This window comes from Sorex araneus, chromosome 4, assembly GCF_027595985.1.
Source record: "Sorex araneus isolate mSorAra2 chromosome 4, mSorAra2.pri, whole genome shotgun sequence".
NCBI lineage: Eukaryota > Metazoa > Chordata > Mammalia > Eulipotyphla > Soricidae > Sorex > Sorex araneus.
The window spans coordinates 110,024,187-110,046,317 of NC_073305.1; the positions used below are offsets into that span (position 1 = coordinate 110,024,187).

The window sequence follows — 22,131 nt, forward strand, 5'->3', positions numbered from 1 at the left end:
TGCTTGCACCCATGTATGGAGACTTTGAACTAAGCTTTTGCCCCACGCCGGCTAACGGAGGAAATAACCTTCCTTCTTGGTCTCTCTCCCCTCCGGGAGAAGGCGTGGTGTCCTACATTTTATGGGTCCGTTGAGAAGGTATGAACTTTTGGCTCGAAAAAAAAAAAATGTGTGCTTTGAACTTGAAACAGCCTCGGGATACCGGGGCAGCCCCAGCCGGGGCCGGTGCTTGGCTCCGGCCAGCCAGGTTTTCGGCCCGGGTGCCCATGCCTCTGCAGAGCTAGTGGATGTGGAACGAGCAGGAACCAGAGACAGCTTTAGGAATTGGGGTTCCAGCAAGTGCTTGCACCCATGTATGGAGACTGTGAACTAATTTTGGCTACATGCTGTTCCAGGAAGGGAAATGATTCATTTTCAAACTTAAATCTTCTCGGACTTAATTACTATAATACAGAAATTGTAAACCGCGCGACATTTTATCTCTTCATTCTCATCAGGGGAAAACTTATTATCAAATATTTCCCTGTTAATAGAGCTGTATTCTTAGGGGATAAATTCCAACAAAAATAGTGAGTCTGTTTTGAAACTCTAACAACAATAGTGAGTTATGTGTTGAAATCTGGAATGTAATCAAGGTAAAGAGAAAAGGAAGTGAAATTATCACTCACGTACGGGGTGGGTTGGGGGGTGAGGGGTGGGATGTATACTGTTTTTTTTTTTGTTTGTTTGTTTGTTTTGTTTTTGCTTTTGTTTTTGTTTTTATTGGTGGTGGAATATGGGCACTGGTGAAGGGATGGGTGTTTGAGCATTGTGTAACTGAGATATAAGCCTGAGAACTTTGTATCTTTCCACTTGGTGATTCAATAAAATAAAATAAAAAAGTTAAAAATAAAATAAAATAAAATAAAATAAAATATTAAATTATTAAAAAAAAAGGTTAGAGAAACTGCAGTGGACTGTTGTGAAGGGTTAGCGTCATTTTGCTGGGAGGTGTTGGGTGCTAGCCTTGCATACTTAGTCACAGATACATTCAGTTTCTTCTTTTTTGATTTTGGGCCACATCCAGCTTTGTTCAGGGATTGTTCTTGGTGATCTTGAGAGACCATATGGGGTGACAGGGGTAAAAATCTTGTTTTTTTTTTTTTTATTGTGGAAAGTTACAAAGTTACAAAGTTTTCAGGTTTAAATCTCAGTTATACAATGCTCGAATACCCATCCCTTCACCAGTGCTCATATTCCACCACCAAGAATCCCAGTATAGCTCCACCCCGCCCCCTCACACCCCAAATCCCCCCACGCCCCTAGCCCCCCCACCCTAAGCCCCCCCGCCTGTGTAACTAATAAATTTCACTTTACTTTCACTTTGAAAAATCTTGTTTTAGTTGTGCAAGGCAAACCTTATTTGCCGTACTGTCTCTCTGAATACCCACATTTGAGTCTTGAAAATTGATGTTACCTCAGTCAAAAATAAAAAATAAGTATTAGCTAAATAATTAACTAATAAATTGAGGGGTCAATTTTATAGGATAGAATTAGATTTATATATATGTATATTGTTTTATTTTTATTTTTGGACCATACCTAGCAGTACTTGTGCTGCTCCCTGTGGTGCATAAGGAACCATGTGGTTCTAGGGATCAAATTTGGGACTCTGGAATGCAAAGTGTGTCTTCCATCTCTTTGAGCTATCTCCCTGGCCCAGAATTAGACTTCTACTGATGAATTTAACATATAGAATGTAATGTACATAAAGATGTTGATTTACAATGACATATAGCTAAAATTTATATTATTATGAAATGTTACTTCAATAAATGACTTTTTAAAAACTTTTTTATTTATCAAGGTTCTGTGATCAATAAATAGTTTAAAAAAACAATAAAAGTCCACAACAGTAACTGCTGTACATGTTTAGATCTTTAATTGACAAGTTTTTTATGAAGGTCTTTCTCAATTTTCATTGACAGTCTTTAGACTTGCAGGATCATAGTGATAATAAATAACAGATCAACTTCTAAGTAGTCACATAATTGTTCCCACATTTTCTACACATTATTTTGACTGTATCTGAGGTACATTGATCCCACAGACTTAACTTTCAAGTTCTGCTTCTACCAATTGGATGAAATTCAATTGCAGCCTTCCTGCCTTCCTTCCTTCCTTCCTTCCTTCCTTCCTTCCTTCCTTCCTTCCTTCCTTCCTTCCTTCCTTCCTTCCTTCCTTCCTTCCTTCCTTCCTTCCTTCCTTCCCTCATTCCTTCCTTCCTTCCCTCCTTCCTTCCTTCCTTCCTTCCTTCCTTCCTTCCTTCCTTCCTTCCTTCCTTCCTTCCTTCCTTCCTTCCTTCCTTCCTTCCTTCCTTCCCTCCTTCCCTCCTCCCTCCTTTCTTCCTTCCTTCCTTCCTTCCTTCCTTCCTTCCTTCCTTCCTTCCTTCCTTCCTTCCTTCCTTCCTTCCTTCCTTCCTTCCTTCCTTCCTTCCTTCCTTCCTTCCCTCATTCATGCCTTCCTTCCCTCATTCCTGCCTTCTCCTCCTTCCTGCCTTCCTTCCCTCATTCCTGCCTTCTCCCTCCTTCCTGCCTTCCTTACTCCCTCCTTTCCTTACTCCCTGCATGCCTGCTTGCCTGCCTGCCTTCTTTTTGTCACTCCAGTTCACGGTCTATTCCTAGTTCTGTTCATGAGATACTATATGCAATACTAGGCATGGAAACTGGGTCTCCTGCATGATTGAACTTTTTATCTGGCGTCTCTTACTCTTTAAGTAACTGTAAGCACTCTTTTCACTTTCACATATAGGTAAAATATAACTTTTTCACAGAAATTGATTGGACAAATTTTCTCTGCTCAGGACATATACATGCCCCCTTTTAACTTCAGAGTCTTCAAAACAGTACCCTAATCAGGGAATCCTGATGTGGAGCAGTCAGCCCAGCAAGACTTTAATGTTTAGATTCTTGTCTCTGTCCTATTTCTCACCCTCTCCCAAATAGCATTTGTGCTCAACTCTTTAAAGCTATCTAATTTATTTCAAAATATCACGGAACTGAACATATTAAGGACTAATATTTTATTGCCTCTTATTATTTCAATGTTTTATAACAATGTTATATAAGCAAATTTATAATTTGTTTATATACCTCTCATAGACATGAGAAATCAGTAAATAGAGCTTTTTAGAAAAACCCTAAAGCAATTTCCTTCTTCCCACTGGTTTTCTTATCTTTTCTGAATTTAGGTTGTATTGAATATGGGCTGAGAAAAATGAACTTGACCACATATTTGCCCATTACCTACATATCTCTCCCAGTGGAGATATTTAGCAAAATACAGAGTGATCTATCTTTGGAATTTTAGTCCCAACCAATTTTAACTCAAGGCTATCAATTCATTGACTTGCTTGATTTTTTTTTAATTTTTTTTAATTCTTTTATTCATTCACCATGTGGAAAGGTACAAAGCTTTCAGTTTTAAGTCTCAGTTATATAATGCTCAAACACCCATCCCTGACTTGCTTGATATTTTATGTGCAAGTTATGATATATGTTGTTAGATACATTATGTTAATTATATAAACATAATTTTGAAGCTCCAAGTGTGTAAGAAGTTAAGCTAGGTGCTAAAGATATAACGTTCATCTGTAGCACTGTAGCACTGCCATCCCATTGTTCATCGATTTGCTCAAGTGGGCACCAGTAACGTCTCCATTGTGAGGCTTGTTGTTACTGTTTTTGACATATCAAATATGCCACAGGCAGCTTGCCAGGCTCTGCCGTGCAGGCGGGCTACTCTCGGTAGCTTGCTGGGCTCTCCGAGAGGATGTAGAATGTATGTCATAGAATACAAGCAAGTATGTTAAAACCAAACACATGTGTGCTGCTTTAGGCACATCAGTGGGCTAGACTATAAGAGGTCGCGTGGCCTAAAGTGGCCACCTGCTTCCCAGAGCTTTCTTTTATATAGTCTCTGGATCTTGGCCATTGATGGGATTACACGGTGCTGGGGGCAATTTGTGGGTGTGACTGCCACACTACTAGAAAATAGGGGATCTGGGTGGAAAAGGCCCAGTCCTGATCTGAGCAGGCTTGGCGATCTCAGCCACAGGTCCCACATACCTGGATTCTTCTGTTGGTTTCTTCATGGGTGAGGCTCATCTGAGCATGTGGAGACTGGGCTTGAGTATGGCTGAGGCTGGGTTCTGGAGGTTTTTGGCTGCCAGGGCTCTGTTTGGGGTTTGGAGGGAAACTCAACTTTACAATCATACTTTTCAGTACAGAATTAAATTTAGTAAACCTGCTAAGAGCAGTCTATAACCATATGTCACAATGATAAAACTTTTGTCTACAGAACCTGGCAATTCTAGGTTAAATCCACATCTCTCCCAATTAAGTGGTAGTAGAATTGACAATTTACCCAATTTCTCTGTGTCTCCTGTTTTCTCAAAGTTAAAAAGCAGCATGCATTTCCCAGAGTTATTTCTTAAGGGTGAAGGTTAAAAAAGGTGAAGACCTGAAAACCTGTTACCTAGAATATAATAAGTGATATTTATCATTTACTAGTATAACACTGTGCTATCCCTCCAGTCCACTAATATAAATATTAAAAATAATTAATGTTATTCTCATTTTGAACACCCATTAAATAGTAATTATAAATAAATTGTAAGATTATTCAGTCTTTAAAATTTCAAAATTAGTGTTCTGATACTTGAATATCAAAGTATTTTATTATATCAACCAGAATCCATCTGGAAAACTATTATGTATTTCAAATAGAGGGAATTGAAAACAAAGGGGTTGGCAGGATTAGAAAAAGGAAAAAGGAAGAGGTGGGATATTGGGAGGACAGGAACATTCTGATAGCTACACCAATATATATCTACTGCTTTGCCACTTACAATGCTACTGCCATTACCAGTAGCAGAGTTACCTGACTGGTGTGGTCTGGGCTGAAACTAAACATAAAGCTTTCTCTTTACCTACGGACTCCCATCACTGCCATCCCAAAGCAGAATGTGACAGGAAAACAGCTGGCAAGGGAGTTTGAGAAATATTTGTCAAACAACAACCCCAGAAATAAAGAACAGAGAAAGTAAGGTAAGGAGCTAAGAAACAATAAGTCTTGGCACTTAAAATAGTACATACTTAGAGTTAGCATCAAATCAGAATTGAAAATAGTCAAGAAAATTTAGTTCTTCAATGTTTAAAATGAAACACATAGTGATTTATCTGGCCCTCTTTCTGTTGTTTTTGGATATTATAAGTCTCATATTTATACTGGCACACACTCCACCAAGCAATCTATTAGCAATTTCTGCTTATTAACACTTAAAATTTTTTTCTTTTATTTTTGGTGTTCTAGGGTTTAAACCCAGGGTACTCATAAGCAATGCATTTGTTCTATTACAAAGCTACATCTTGACCCTCTGTAGATAATTATTTAAAAGGGTTTTCAAATTAAAGGATTTTAACATTTTGAATGAATTTTAAAATAGCTTTCTACTGTCTACTAATCACTGATGGTATATTCATATTTTAGCAAAAAGCACTGCCAATACATTGATAGTATCCTACCAATCAGGGTAACCAAGTAGATTATAAAATTATTTTTTGAGTAACTTCAAGAGAAAATAAAGGCCATGACAAAAAACTATGACAGATAATGATTATTGACTAAAAGACATGAAAAACAACCTTTGAAAAAGCATGGCCAGGTGGCAGGGCAGCACAACTTCATTAAACAGTCAGTCAGGGAAAAATTAAGCTAGAGAGTTTTCCTACCTACTTAAATAACTTTAACTTTGTTGTATTCAAAAGAGAAGTAATGCAAGGCAGTATTTGTTTAGACACTTGAAAGACATTAGATGCTTTGGCTTGCCCTCCACAATGCCCTCCTCATCAAAATTATTCCCATTATTAGTTCTGAAGCAGCTGGTGCTATTAATTAGAATCTGTGTTAATGAACCAATGACAGACTTAATCCTTAATTGGGCTGATTATTTTTCCATGAGATCAGGTACAACTAAAAGCAATAGGATTCAGATATCAGTAAAAAAAGAATTAGTTACCACGTGAGTCAAAATGGGCAATCATTGAAGTGGTGGTACTTTGTTTGAGGAACTTCTCTTCCTCTTTCCCCCACTTGTTAAAGTTCTTCCTTAATATGACCATTTCCTTCATAAATTAAAGCTTGTCATGATCCCACTCAATCACCTCATAAATGTAGATTAGACCATACGAAATAATATGTTTTGTGGGGTTTACATATTGACTACTAAGTAACAGAGGACTTGAGGGTTCTTTATATCAGTGATGTTAAGGATATAAGAAAGATATGCCAGAAAGGAAAATTAATTTCAAGTTACATCCAAAAGACGTCTCATCCAATACATCTATTGCTGTAAAAAATATGGTACTCTAGAAAGAACACAGTCCCTGCGTCATTCAGATTAGAATCTAAATATGTTTTTTTCCCCATTTGTCTGACTCCTAAAGATAATATATGTAAAATCAGCAAGCACAGAATAGACCTTCAATGAAAGAGAGCACAGCATTCATTTTTGATTGTGTACACATAAAGTGCACAATTGGTTGTCATGACTTAACAGTTGACTTTGTAAATATAAAAAAAAATGCAGATCTGTCAGTGAGGCATGAAGTTTTCTTCCATGCAGCAGTGAGAGCAGCGTTCACGTGTGTTTGTACAGCTGGCCCCCCAAACTACAGTTTGTCAGTGGAGTGGTTAGCTGAGAATAAGTCTGACATCCAGGGATCACTCAACAGCATAGAATAAAACACAAAGAATTGCAAAAGGATAATCTCCCCTTGTGCTTATAGGTTTTTATAATCACTGATAAAAATAACAATCTTAAAATCTTGGATGTGATTGTTATATCTCAAAAAATATTTTGATAGCACTAGTTAATCAAAAAAATCATGGAAAGAGGAGTTAGGAAACCTGGTATATGTGAAGAAAGAAGAAGGAAGACAAATGCTGTCTGGTCTCATTTATCGGTGGTATATAAAATAACGAGAACAAGGGAATGAAAGGGATGTCAAGGGGGCTATGCTAGATTATCCTGATCCTAGAGTATAGAACTGAGAAAGATAGGGAAGGATATAAACCAAGGAGGTGCTGGAGTAATGGAAGATAACAGAGTCAGGAGACAGGAGACTCAGACACATTGGTGGTATAGAGGGGTTGTATATGTATATATCTGAACCAAAGAACAAACAAAAATGAAAACATGCAATCCAAACTAATAATTAAACTTAAAAATGTGCCAGTACAGTAGGCAGGCTGGGGAAGTTCCAGCAGGAAAACTACAGACATTGATGGAGGGAAGTTGACACTGATTGTGGGGTTGGTATTAGAATACTGTATGCCTCCAGCAAAAGATACAGGGACCAGAATACAAAGGCAATATACTGAATGGGAAAGGATGAATACCCAATACCCATCTTATAAGGGGTTGATATCAAGGGCATTCAAGGCACTGGTTGACCTCTACAAGAAGAAAACATACAACCCCATCAAAAAATGGGGCAAAGAAATGAACAGAAACTTTCTCAAAGAAGAAATACAAATGGCTAAAAGGCACATGAAAAAATGCTCTTCATCACTAATCATCAGGGAGATGCAGATCAAAACAACTATGAGATACCACCTCACACCACAGAGACTGGCTCATGTCCAGAAAAACAAAAGCAACCTCTGTTGGTATGGATGTGGGGGGAAAGGAACCCTCCTACGCTGCTGGTGGGGATGCCGACTGGTTCAGCCCTTTTGGAAAACAATATGGTCGCTTCTCAAAAAATTAGAAATTGAGCTCCCATTTGACCCAGCAATAACACTTCTGGGAATATATCCCAGAGAGGCAAAAAAGTATAATCAAAACGACATCTGCACATGTATGTTCATCGCAGCACTGTTTACAATAGCCAGAATCTGGAAAAAACCCGAATGCCCTAGAACGAATGACTGGTTGAGGAAACTTTGGTACATCTATACAATGGAATACTATGCAGCTGTTAGAAAAAAGGAGGTCATGAATTTTGTATTTAAGTGGATGGGCATCAAAAGTTTCATGCTGAGTGAAATGAGTCAGAATGAGAGAGACAGACATAGAAAGATTGCACACATCTATGGTATATAGAATAACAGAGTGGGAGACTAACACCCAAGAATTGTAGAAATAAGTACCAGGAGGTTGACTCCATGGCTTGGAGGCTGGCCTCACATTCTGGGGAAAGGGCAACTCAGAGAAGGGATCATCAACTTTAATGCAGTCGAAGGCCATGTGGGGGAAGGGAATTGCGGGCTGAATGAGGGCTAGAGACTGAGCACAGTGGCCACTCAACACCTTTATTGCAAAATACAACAGCTAATTAGAGAGAGAGAACAGAAGGGAATGCCCTGCCATAGTGGCAGGGTGGGGTGGGGGGAGATGGGATCGGGGAGGGTGGGAGGGATGCTGGGTTTACTGGTGGTGGAGAATGGGCACTGGTGAAGGGATGGGTTCCCGAACTTTGTATGAAGGAAGCATAAGCACAAAAGTGTATACATCTGTAACTGTACCCTCACGGTGATTCACTAATTAAAAATAAATAAATTTAAATTAAAAAAAAAGTTTGAAAACCAAAAAAAAAATAAATAAATAAAACCAGTAGATCAGTATTCTTTAGCTGTGTCTCTAAAGACTGCTGGGGATAGGCCATATTAAAATGTTATTAATCATGACAGAGATATTTTACATGAAATAATTACATGTGTGGTAGTGTGGTATCATAATAAATCTGTCCATGTGAAAAAAAAGACAATATGGAGCAAAGTATGGGATGGTTTATTGAAAGAAACTACAGTAAGAAAATATTACAACTGCAAATATCTGTGAGAGAAGTAGGTTTCCAATGTTCAAGGAACAAAGAGTTGGTTGAATTGGCATGAGGGTATCAGGAGTAAGAGGGAGCATGGTTTGAGTTGAGTTAAAATAACATAGGGTGGGGGAAGAAGAAGGAAGAGGAAGACTCAAAATAACATAAAATCAGTGATAATGCATCTTGGGCATGTTGGAGGTGATGAGGGGCAGGAACTGTACACCTCAAAATAATAAACACTATTGTTATCATGTTACCTAAACTACAGTCCTTCTGTTGCTCATTGATTTGCTAAAATGGGCACCAGTAATGTCTCCATTGTGAGACTTGTTGTCACTGGTTACTGTTTTTGGCATATCGAATACATCACAGGTAGCTTGCCGTGCGGGGGGGATACTCTCGGTAGCTTGCTGGGCTCTTTGAGAGGGGCAGAGGAATCAAACCCAGGCCAGCCACATACAAAGGTGAATGCCCTACCCACTGTGCTATTGCTCCATCCTGACAGTTTTAAGGAGGATAAATACATTAATTTTTACTATAAAGTAAAAGACTAGCAGTTTTCAACTATTACTTTTACATTTAATACTAGTGATATAAATTACAATGAGTTCTACACTTCCATGTGTGTCTACTTACCTAAACTACAATAAAAATAAAAAGAAATTAAAGAAGGAAAAAAGAATATGCAGGAATTTGTTCATATTAGATCTTAAGCTTTTTTTTTTTTGGTCTTGGGTTTTACTCAATAATCAGTGGTAAATACTTTGAAAGTCTTGGAGACATGGAGAAAATGATACAAATAATATTTTGATGAAGAATTAGAAGAGAAGCAAAGAGATTATTTAAAAGCACTTTAGACAATAGATGACAGTGGCAGAGTCTCAGATGTCAGCAATGAAGAGCTAGAGAAGGGCATAAATTCTGGTTAGTATTGGGGTAACATCGTAAGTGAACTAGATGAGTAGGATGATGATAGACTGCTCATAGTCTTGGAGCAGCCAGAAAGTCATCACCATCATCATCATCCTGTTGATGGTTGAATTTTTAGAGCGATATCAGTAACATCTCCATTTGTCCAAGCCCTGAGATTTTAAAAGCCTCTCTCTACTCGTCCTTCCAACGATGCTGTACTAGAGGCTCTTTCAGGGTCAGAGGAATGAGATCCAGCTTGTTACTGGTTTTGGCATATTAATACACCATGGGGAGCTTGCGAGACTCTCCCATGTGGGCAGGAAACTCCCAGTAGTTTGCCAGATTCTCCCAGAGGGAGAAGTAGGCTATAAGATATAAGTAGCACTTCCGGAAGCTGGCTTTTAGGTCTCTGGTTGCTGGCTGTTGACAGGATTACACTGCACCCGCCCAGCGGCAGTCCCTGGGTGTGACCGCTTAGCTACTGGGAGATGGGAAATCTGGGCGGAGGAGGCCCAGTCCCGATCCGAGCAGTCTTGGAGGTCTCAAAAAGAGCTTTTTGACTCAACATATTTTTTTTAAGTAGCTTAGATTCTTAGGAAAGAAATGTAGAAAAAGGCGATGGAAAGTGAAAAAAAATGGAATCAATAGATTAGAAATCTGTATTTTCAGTCACTGAAATGAATTATAAGAATTATCATCAGATTTTTAAACTTCAATAGATTAAAAATTTTTCAACAATTTTTATCTTTCCTCAGAAAGATAGCTCAAAAAATGGAGCTCATTCTTTTATGCAGAGGTCCCAGGATTAATCTATGTAATGACATGGATCCCTAAACAAACATGGATTTTGCCCTGATGACCTTAGATCATGACCAAAAGAAGCCCCCAGGACTCCTGAGTCCTATGTAAATCTATAGAAATTATTCAGAAACTTTTTAAGGTTTCAAGCCTTTTTTCTGGAAATCAGGAGTAACAAGTTCTACATTTCATAGCTAATAGTATTTAATTAGTGTTATCTACACAAAACATTCAATATAATTCTTGGTATTTGGCGAGTGCTCATTAAATGCTATCCATAATTTTTATTTGTATAGGGGTGGGCGGGTCTCAGCCTGTGGTTTTCAGTGGTTTCTCTTGGTCCTGTGTTCAGGGGTTACCAGAGTACATACCACACAGAGGGTTTTGAACCAAAGTCAGTCACATACAAGGCTAGTGTCTTAACTCCTCTACTACCTCTCTAGTCCATCTATAATTATTATGGTCACCTTCCCTTTCCAACCTGGCTGTGCCACAGATCCTTTTTTTTTTATTTATTTGTTTTCATTATTATGGTTATGGTAACAGGTTTGTAATAGCATTAATGTAGTTAGTATGGTTGCACAATTACTATACGTTACTAACATCAAGAACATGTTAAAAATAAAACTTTGGGGATAGGAAATAAAGGGACTTTTTTCCTTTAGTATCTTTATTAAGAATATTTCTTATGGATTTTGGTATTTGCATGCACTTCGGTAGAAACCATCCTGTGATCTCTTTTTATAAAGGTGCTACTTGTGTACATGAATTATATTTCAAAAATGGAGGCATTTTTAGATCAAAGAAGTTGCATTGTCAAATCTGATATAATCTTTCTGTATTTTTCTTATTTCATTCTTTTTCTTTTAATTTTAATTTTTTTTTATTAATGAGTCACCATGAAAGTGCAGAGTTTCATGCCTGTGTTACAGTCATACAATACTCGAGTACCCATCCCTCAACCAGTGCCCGTTTTCCTCCATCGATGCCCCAAGGTTCATCCCTCCCCCCTCCCCATGCTATCCGGCCCCCTGCCCCCCCACCCCCGTGACAGGGAGTTCCTTAGTTCCTTAGTGTTCTCTCTCTCTCCTTTTGGGTGTTATGGTTTGAATGAAACACCTATAAAAATTCTAATTCGAAGATAAAGAATTTCAAACACCCAGGACTAGTATCACATTTTAGCATTTTAGTTCAGAATTTTGTCCCCAACAAGTTCCATTTTGCAAAGCTTCATTTTTTAAAGAAATATTGGGAATCATCTACATCCTAATTTAGGAGCTCAGACAACTCTCAATGTAAATGTCAAAGGCATCATGTACCAGTAGGGTCCACATTTTATCTCATCGACCTTATGACACTTTCCTCTAACTGGTCCTCCAGGATAATACTCCATATGTGATTTGGAGAACACTGTTCTCCAAGGCCAGGTCTCTGGGATGGTCAGTCATTTTCAAAGTCTGTATTGACCTTTTAAGTGCCGTATACCGGATTAAAGATTCAATAAGTTAAATGGCACTATAGAGATCTGCTCAGATAGAATGTATCCTTCAAGGAGAGCTCAAGTTAAAAATTTGGTTGTTTTTTAGAAGAATAAAGGGAGCCTTAATATTTTCATTTGTCTTTATAACATTTCCCTAAAAGACCTTGTGAATTTGTTGAACCTCATTATGAATCTAGTATCTAGAGACAGGAAGAAAACCTTCATAGTGCTTATAAAAACTATATTAGTCATATGATATACTATATTGTTTAACAGGATAATGGTAAACTAATTTCTGAACTACTAAGTTTGGCCCTATTCTACAGCAAATATAAATATAGAAAAATAGAAATGTTTATTAGTGATCTAAATACATATGTTCTCAAATTAATTAGTGTGTATTTTTAATAGCAAACTCTCAGTATCTTCATGTGCTAAATTATCCAAGAACTTCATGTGGCTTAATGGTTTCCTCCTTTAAATAACTTGTGATTCTATTATTCTCATTCCTGTGTTACAAATACAAAAATTACTGTGCAGTTTTTACATGCTTATATAGCTAACATGTAGTGAGAGCAGTATTCAAATCCATACATTATAGCTTCATAGATTGATATTTTAGTCATTCACTATTACCATGTTTCACATATTTTGGTAATAATTAACAGTAAGAAGTAATGTCACATTGTAAGAAAGTAGTTTTACAACAAATGCCTATTCTAACAGCACAACTCAATGTTTTTCTTTTTAGTCTATTCCATCCAATTTTTAATAAAATGTGGCTGAGATTCATTTCATCTAATTTTATAACACTATAATGACTTGTGGTCTTCAATTTTCCAAATATTGCACTAATTATGCTGTCTCCTAAACAAAGTAACCCCAGATAAATATGAGAGTTTTTATCTAGAATCTAATAGAAGCTGAAATTTTCTTCTTTTTCATTTCCCAGTATGAAACTGGGCAATTCCCACCTATGCCCAGTTAAACAATCAGTTTGCAGGAAAAGGTCAAGAAGAAATGAAGAATGGAATTGCTCAAATATCTTTAAATCCTCCTTAGTTGTTTACTTTATTTTGTTATATCATCCAAATTGTGTCAGAACCATTTTAATAGGAAATAGAAAATATCACTCAAAAATTCAATTTTCAAAGCCCTAGCCTAATGGCATTTGTTACTAATGGAACATGCAAACTACCGTCAAGTCCATTAATATTCTCAATTTTTAATCTCCCAGATGATAGAACATTAAGGTTTCCATGGCAGCAGTTTCCAGCTGTTGGGGGATCCTGGCATTCATTCCTGTGACAATTAGTGTGAAGCATTGCTGAGACTTTCTAGTATTTCTGTGTCTTCATTAAGCAGCATTCAAAAGCACTGATTATCATGATATATTAGTTTAAGGAGCTTGATATGATGGTAGCTATCCTGGGAAAAGACTATCATTTCTTGAAGCTTGTCACCAGGAGTTGTTTCGTATGTCTGGAGTGATGATCTGAGTATAGCATTATATTCAATGCTTGGCTTATAAATGAACAAAATTCTCGGTGAATTCAATTATGGACTGTTTGTTCCAGGACTAGAAATATTTTTGAAGAGGGCAAATAAAAGGACCAAAAAAAAAAAAAGAGGAGGAAGGACTTATTTGACTAGTTTTTATCTAGCAATAGGCCTTAATGGTGGGGTGAAGCCTAGCTAGGCTTATAAACAATAACAAGATTTTGGGTTAAATATAACAAAAGAATGACAGACACCGAAAGAGTGGGAGAAAATTTGGACTATTTCATTTAAATCAGCTACTATGTAATGCCACTGATCATACTGCAAACAGTAAAAAAAATCTTGTTCTGTGACAGAGATAAAACCCAAAGAGCTAAGAAGATGCTCTATGCATCCAATGTCTGAGTTTAGATCCCAAGCACAGAGCTGATGTAGCCCCTGGTCACTGCCAGGTGTGGCTCCAACCACAACAAAAGAAAATATTCTAATTGGAGGGTGCTGCTGATGTTAATTTTTATAAAGTATACTTGGGTAAGAAGAAAAGAAAAGGTGGATGCAGGAAGGATTTTCCCAGTTTTCAAACATGATAAAATGTGCCAGGAATTTAAGTATTGCTTACATAAATCACAGCATTCACACACAACATCTTGCAGCATTAACATTTAACAAACATTACCTGAACAGGTGAATTAAAGTCAAAATCAGCATATTAAATCATGTTGATAGTATGTTATAGTATAGAACAAGATGATGTTCATGAAAAATGAACTGGTCCCTGAAGCTCCATTTGCTCTCAATGGAACGAACATCTCCGAATGCAGCAGCTATGTGTACCTGGGTCGAAAAATCAACATGAGGAATGACTTGGTGCCAGAACCACACAGGAGGAAGAGAGCAGCGTGGAATGCCTCCAAGAGCATCAAAGAAGTGGTTAAGAGAACAAAGAATCTCCGACTCCGGGCACATCTTTTCGATTCCACCGTTCTTCCTGCACTAACATATGCCTCAGAGACCTGGGCCCTACTCAAATAGTATGAGAATGCTATTAGGGTATTCCAAAGAGGAATCGAAAGAGCTACGCTAGGAGTATCACATCTCACTCAAGTGAGAGAAAGAATCCAGAGTTCTGACCTCCGTCAATGGTCAAAAATCAGGGATGCTGTCTTGTTTGCCAAGGCATCAAAAATCAGATGGGCCAGTCATGTAGTGCGATTCAGAGACGATGGCTGGATTAGAGCTGTTACTGACTGGATTCCATGGGATGTCAGAAGACCTCATGGCCGCCCACCAACTAGATGGTCAGATTTCTTCGTCAAATCCCTGAATGAATGATTTGAGGCTTTTCCTGTTCCTGGAGCAAGCAGATATCATTGGGCTGCACTAGCTCGAGACAGGGACAGATGGAGATGTTACTGGTGCCCGCTCGAGCAAATAGAAGATCAACAGGACTACAAGTGATACAAGTTGATAGTATGCAACCTTGACACGATGTGATTAAAGTGGTAATTTAAGTCTGAGTCTTTCCAAATCCTCATAACCTCAATCTAATCATAAGATGACCCCCTACAAATTCCTATTGAGTTGCATTCTACAGAATATCTGATCAGTACTCAAATCTGTTACAGTCCTTTAAAACACGGAAAGTCTGAAAAGTCAGTATAGCTAGAAAAACCTAAGTTATGAAGGCAAAATGAAATTTTGTAACCTTGAGTACGAAAGAAGTATTTAAATAAAAACAAAGGCATCAGAATAAGTGACTGACTTCAATAAAAAATAATTATTAATATTGGTTTATTCAATGTGCCATCTGTGCCATACAAATTTATGAACTTCACTTGTATCACTTGTCATCCCGTTGTTTGTTGATTGTTCTAGCGGGCACCAGTAATGTCCCCATTCGTCCCTATCGCATGCTAGTGTAGCCCAATGGAATTGGCTCGCTCCAGGAACACAAAGAGCCTCAAATCGTTCATTCAAGGTCTTGATGAAGAAGTCTGACCATCTCATAGGTGGGTGGACATGCAGTCTTTTGACGTTCCGTGGAATACAGTCGGTAACAGCTCTAGTCCAGCGGTCATCTCTGAATCGCATTACGTGTTCAGCCCATCTGATTTTCAGCACCTTGGTAAATGAGATAGTGTCCCTGATTTTTGATCGTCGACGGAGGTCAGAACTTCGGATTCCTTCTCTCACTTGAGTGAAACATGATACTCCAAGCATAGCTCTTTCTATTCCTCTTTGGGAGACCCTAATAGCATTCTCATCCTGTTTGAGTAGGGCCCAGGTCTCTGAGGAAGGAAGAACGTTTAAGTGCAGGAAGAATGGTGGTCGAAAGATGTGCCCAGGGCCGGAGGTTCTTTGTCCTCTTAACCACTTCTTCGACTCTCTTGAAGGTGTTCCATGCTGCTCTCTTCCTCCTGTGCAGTTCAGGTACCAGGTAGTCATGTTGAGTTCTCGACCCAGGTACACATAGCTGCTGCATTCGGAGATGTTCGTTCCATTGAGGACAAATGGAACATGAGGAACTAGTCCTTTTCTCATGAACATTGTCTTCGTGAGATTCAGTTGCAGTCTGACATCTCCACAGTCATGGTCGAAGTCAACCAGCATTCATGCTGCTGGGCTAATATTTGGTGTTATGAGAACGATGTTATCAGTGAAGCGGATGTGGTATAATTGCCGACTGTCTTTCTTCACTCCCATTTCTTCCCATTCCAGTTTTGGAATGGGAATGTTCTCGAGTGTGGCACTGCAGGCTTTCAGTGAAATAGTTTCACCCTGCCAAACCCCTCTCTTTATGTTGATGATCCCTTCTTTGTAGAATGGTGAGATCCTAGAAGTGAACCCCTAATACAGTTCACGGAGGATCCTGATGTATTGAGTTTGAATACCCTGTTTGGCTAGGGCTTCATGACTTCAGTCTCAACAGAATTAAAGGCCTTCTTTAAATCAGTGAGTGTTAGACAGAGCGGCATCTTGAACTCTCACGAAACCTCAGTGAGCTTGGTCACCATGTGGATATGGTTGATCATGCTGAATCCTTTTCAGAACTCAGCTTGCTCTCATGGTTGTCCTTCATCCAGTGTTCTGCCAATCCTATTCAGGATGACTTGAGTGAATATCTTGTAGACTATGGACAACAGGCAGATTGGGTGATAGTTGCCGATGTTGTGGATGTCTTCCTTCTTGTACAACAGGATGGTCCTGCTGGTTTTCCATTGGGTCGGAACCTTGCATTCAGACAGGTAGTATGTGAAGAGCCAAGCCAGTGTATTTATGAGTACTGGTGGCAGATTCTTTGGGTGTTCCAGTCTAACCTTGTCTGGACCAGGTGCTGTACGCATCTTTACTGACAAAATGGCATGTTGGATTTCGGAAGGGAGAATGCTGGGAACGACATATCCATCCTGCGGAATTTGCATGTGGGCAGATGGACGTGGCTATAGAAGAGATCAGAGTAGAAGTCATTGGATAACCTTTTCCGTTGCCCTTCTGGAGGATTTGAAAGATCCATCAGGATGTCAGAGGGCATTTATCTTGGTCTTATAGTTGGCTAAGGACAGGTGGGTGTTGCGAATCCTATTCTTAGCTTCTGCTGCATCGACCAACACTGCTGCTCTTCTCTCTTTGAGGTCTTCCTTTGGCGGCAGTTGGGTAGTGGAGGTTGGCCGATCTTATGAAGCTAATAATAAGAAAAACTGCATTTGGATATATAGAAACTCTGTACTGTTCATGCAATTTTTTGCAAATGTATCTACAATTTAATTTTAAATTTCGAAAGTTACAATTTAGTTTCTTTAATTTTAAGGAAGATTAGTATGTCATTAATATTATTTGTCCTTTTGTTAACTCTTATTCAAGCTAAAATGAAATGGATTCAAAGGCATATGTCCATGTTAAAAACTATGATGCCATGGCATTAATTTATCAAAAAGGTTTCTTAATCAAAAGAATCTAAGAATATTGGCATTAACAAAGATTTAGTCTCTCAATAAAGTACTCAATTAAGATTACTATTTAAATTCAACAGACATCTAATAACTACATAAGAAAAACTAAGTTATTTTTCATAATTTTCTGGACAATAATCAATATATGATATTTTCCAAATCATTTATCACAAATTCACCACCAGAAAAATTTCTTTTTAATATAAAGTGCTTACTGAGAATGCAATGGCACAGCATGGACAAAAAGAAAAGCTATTTTTAAGCAAGCCCATTATATTCCTCTTGAGAGCAATGGTGTACATATTCAAGTAAATTCATTAGGACATGGGGCCATTGATGAACAGATCTAATGAAAGTCACTGCTGTGGTTTCTCATTAGTAAGTTTGACCATCAGTGAAAAGCTAACCCTTTGGGAACACCAAATATGAAGTATCGAAGGAAAAAGAACATCATATTTCTTTCCTAAAATAGAGCTACCATTTTCTAATGCTACATGTATGCAATGAATGAAGAAGCAGTGGGTGGTAATTATTATGGAGATTCTCAGATGATAGCTTTTGGGGAAGGCTGATCTTCAGCATAGAGAAACGGTAGATGAAAGACTATTAGTATCTGACACGAAATATGTCATACACAAAACATCTCACAACTTATAAACAAGAATCAACTGCATAATAGGAACTAGAATGTAGATCCTAGAAGTAGAGGAAAGAACTAGAAGAACTTGAAGGAACTAGAGGCAGAAATTAGGTACTAGAAGAAAAGGAAATGAAGATTGTAATTTTTTTAATACCTATAGCTATTTGTCAAAATTTTCAAGAAGTGATTTAAGAAAAGATAAGGAAGAAATAAATTGAAATTGGAAGAATCTTCTTGATTTAGGCTTCAGTTTTTAAATTCTAAAAAAATGTTCAAATACCAAGAAATTCTCATTGAGTTGTTTTATGCTCTTGAACTAAATTGTTGTTCCTGCCAATATTTATCACTTCTCAAGATATGATCCATTATAATAATTTTTATATAACTTTATCATTACTGAGAATGAGAAAGGGAATAACTGGACATAAAATGATGATATATTTACATAGTGGAATGCTATGAAGTCACCAGGAAAAACAAAGTCATTAAATTTTGTTATAAATGAATGGACCTGGAGAGTATCATGCTGAGTAAAATAAGTCAGAAGGAGAGAGACTGACATAGAATTACTGCACTCATCTGTGGAATATAAAAAAGCATAACTTGAGATCCACAGAATAAACAAGGGCCAGAGGACAGATTCATGGATGGAAGCTTGTCACAAGTGGAAGGACAAGGGGAGGGTAGTTAGGATAGAAAAAAGAGCAGTAAAACAATGATAGTTGGAATTCTGGAACTCTGGACAAGAACTGGGTGCTGAAAATAGGTAAAGATATGATCATCATCATCATCATCACCGTGTTGATCATCGAATTTCTTGAGCAGTTTCAGTAACGTCTCCATTCGTCCTAGCCCCGAGATTTTAGAAGCCTCTCTTTACTCATCCTTTCCAATGGTGCCACATTGGAGGCTCTTTCAGGGTCAGGGGAATGAGACCCATCATTGTTACTGGTTTTGGCATATGATAATGCCATGGGGAGTATGGGAGGCTCTCCCATGTGGGCAGGAAACTCTTGGTAGCTTGCCAAATTATCCCAGAGGAAGAACTAGGCTATAGGATGTCATAAAGGCTATAAAGTAAAGAAATATACAGGATAAACCCTCAGTACCTATATTGCAAACCGTATTGCCCAGAGGAAAGAGAACTTTAGTTAGTGACACTTACAAATTTAGACAGGGTGGGTTCATCAAATAGTTTTTTTATTCGTTTTTTTCAGAACTGTCAATGTATATATGTATATTATTTCCTGAATAATGAAAAACATTATTTTTCTACAGAAGCATATATAATAAATTTCTGTTCTATTACAATTATCAGGGTTATTAAGGAATGCATAATTTTAACTATAACATTTAAATAATCTTTTTCAATTCCATTTTTTAAAAGTTATTGCAAGTTTTTTGCTTGCTAACTGAAATATTTTTATCTTTCCAGTAGATGTCTCATATTTTAGTCTTTAACTAGAAATGTTTTAACAAATGGACATTGTTTTAAGAAAACATAAAAAGTTTTTCAAAATAGAATTCTTCAAAGTTTATATCTACAGAAAAAATGTCTATATATAACTTTGATGCTTTTAAATAAAATGACAAACTCTAACAAAGAAGAGAAAGTACCTAGTCCTAGTGAAAACCTGTTTATTTGTGGCCTCAAAGTGAAATAATGCTGGAAATTTCTCAGTAACCAGATTTTGACATTAACACTTGTTATAGATGCTTTCTTCAAAGAAAAGAGATCTTCCCCCCACTGCACCCACCCAAAAGCAGCCCTCTCTTTAAGATAAATCACTCTGCTGTGGTAGGGAAGGGCAGTGATGCAGCACTGGACAGGAGTGGGAGTTCTCTACGATCTCCCTGGAAGATTTGATTCTTTCTATTCAAGGTCACTTTTTTTCTTTTCGGTTCATAATAGCAAGGTAAGTGGTAGCTAGATGCATAACATGTCTTTCACAATATTTATCATTTTCTTAGATTAAACCTTTCTATTGAAGAAACACCTAAAATTTTATTTATTTTAAAATTTAAATTTTCTTTGTATATTCGCATTTAACTGTCCTTTGGATTGTATAGATGAAGATGTTCTTCCTTAATCTTCACATATAGAAACTTAAATTAAGTAACATATGTCATTTAGTGAGCCCACTAAAGAGTTGGGGTAAGGAAACACCTTTTCAGACAAAGCTTGTATTTGTTTGGTGGGGAAGAGGTGCACCTAGTGGTGCTCAGGTCTTACTCCTGGCTCTGCATTCAGGGATCACTTCTGGTGGTGCTCTGGGGACAATATGGGGTGCCAGGGATTGAAGCTGGACATACTGTGTGCAAGCTATTTACTCTATGTACTATCTCACTAGTCTCAACGTCAGATAAATCTTAAACCTAGAGATATTTTAAATAAATTAAGAATTAATTCACTGGAAACCATTTGTGCCACACTAGTGAAATTCTCAAATTATCAACTGGTATACAAAAACAAACATAAATAATAAGTAATAATGAAATGTCATACGTGCCATCAGACAGATCTTGCAAAATGACCAAGTTTGGCTAAGGACATTGGGATCTCTGGTCATATTTGTTGGTATAACTGGTAGCCAGGTTCATCTGAAGATGTGCTTTCTTTGGAGCTCAATAGATATTGGTTAGTGAATGAATGGAAATGGGTGTCTCCATTTGGGATTATTGATTGACAAAAACAATGGCAATAGAAAAATTATGACTGTAGATGTGCCTTAGCCTAAGAACTAAATTGTTTTAATATTCTTATTGTTCCTAGTTCCTGAGAGAACTAGGTTTCCTTCTAAATTGAGAAGTAAAAAAAAAAATCCTGTTAAAAAGTACACAATATACTTTGGCCTTGCCAGTCATGACACTAAAACTTGTGCATCATAAATTTTGAGCAGCAAGAGAGAGAGTGTTCCTGATTTTAACAAGACGTGCAAATGCCCTAACAACCTTCTGTAAGGGTATAGGTTCACATTTTGTTGGAGCTGAGGAGCTGAGCAGGCACATATAAAGAAACATAGTAGTGGGATTACAAACGCCCAAAGGCAATAGAAACAAAGAATATGAGAACTGGTCTTCAGTAGGAAGGGATAGGTGAAGACAACCACTGATTTTCAAATGTATGGTTTTCAAATAATCTAAAGTGTTTTTTATTTTTTAAAAATATATCTACTGTTAACGAAACTGAGTCCACCAAAATTCATACATTAAAACCCCAATCCTAATACCTTAGAATGTGACTGTATTTGGAGATAAGGCCAGGCCTCTGAAGAGGTAATAAAGTTCAAATGAGGTCTTTAGAGTGGACATGACTCCAGTACAATTGCTATCCTTTTATGAGGAGAGACACATGAGGGGTTTGTGAGCTCAGAGGGAGGCACGTGTGCCAGGGCAGTGAGTAGGTGAACATCTGTAAGCTAAGGGATGAAGAACAATCCCACATTTCTTAGTTTGTTCTTCTAGAATAATCTAAGCATCTTTAAATTAGTATTTATGTTGCGGATTAAATTCTCTCTGTTTCTGTGTTGCAGCCATAACAACAGACTCCAACTGCTGCCCCAATGAGTTCGTAAGAGAGCCTCACTTTTCTGGAACTTTAAGTTCCTGCAGAACTGTAGGGAAATTAATGTCTGTTGCTTAACTGACCCAGTCTGAAAATTTTATACATTGAACTAATACAATTCCCAAAACCATCCCCACTCTAGCAATAAACAGTAAATTCACATTTTCTGGAGCTGAGCAGGCACATATAAAGAAACATAGTAGGGGGATTACAAACGCCCAAAGGCAATAGAAGCAAAGAACGTGAGAACTGGTCTTCAGTAGGAAGTGTGGTGGGGGTAGAGGGAAATAGGACAAGGAAGAGACTACAGTAATGGTGGAGAAAAGTGTTTAACCAGAATGAAGAGAGGATGCTGAAAGGTAGTAATTAAAAAGTATGCACAAAACCTTATAAGTAGCAGTACTGTAACCACAGTGCCA

General features: G+C 37.7%; 1 pseudogene; it reads left to right on the forward strand.

Annotated features, from left to right (window-relative positions):
- The window catches only part of LOC129404356 (small ubiquitin-related modifier 2-like), a 102,239-nt pseudogene that overhangs the window by 24,662 nt on the left and 55,446 nt on the right, over nt 1-22,131 (forward strand).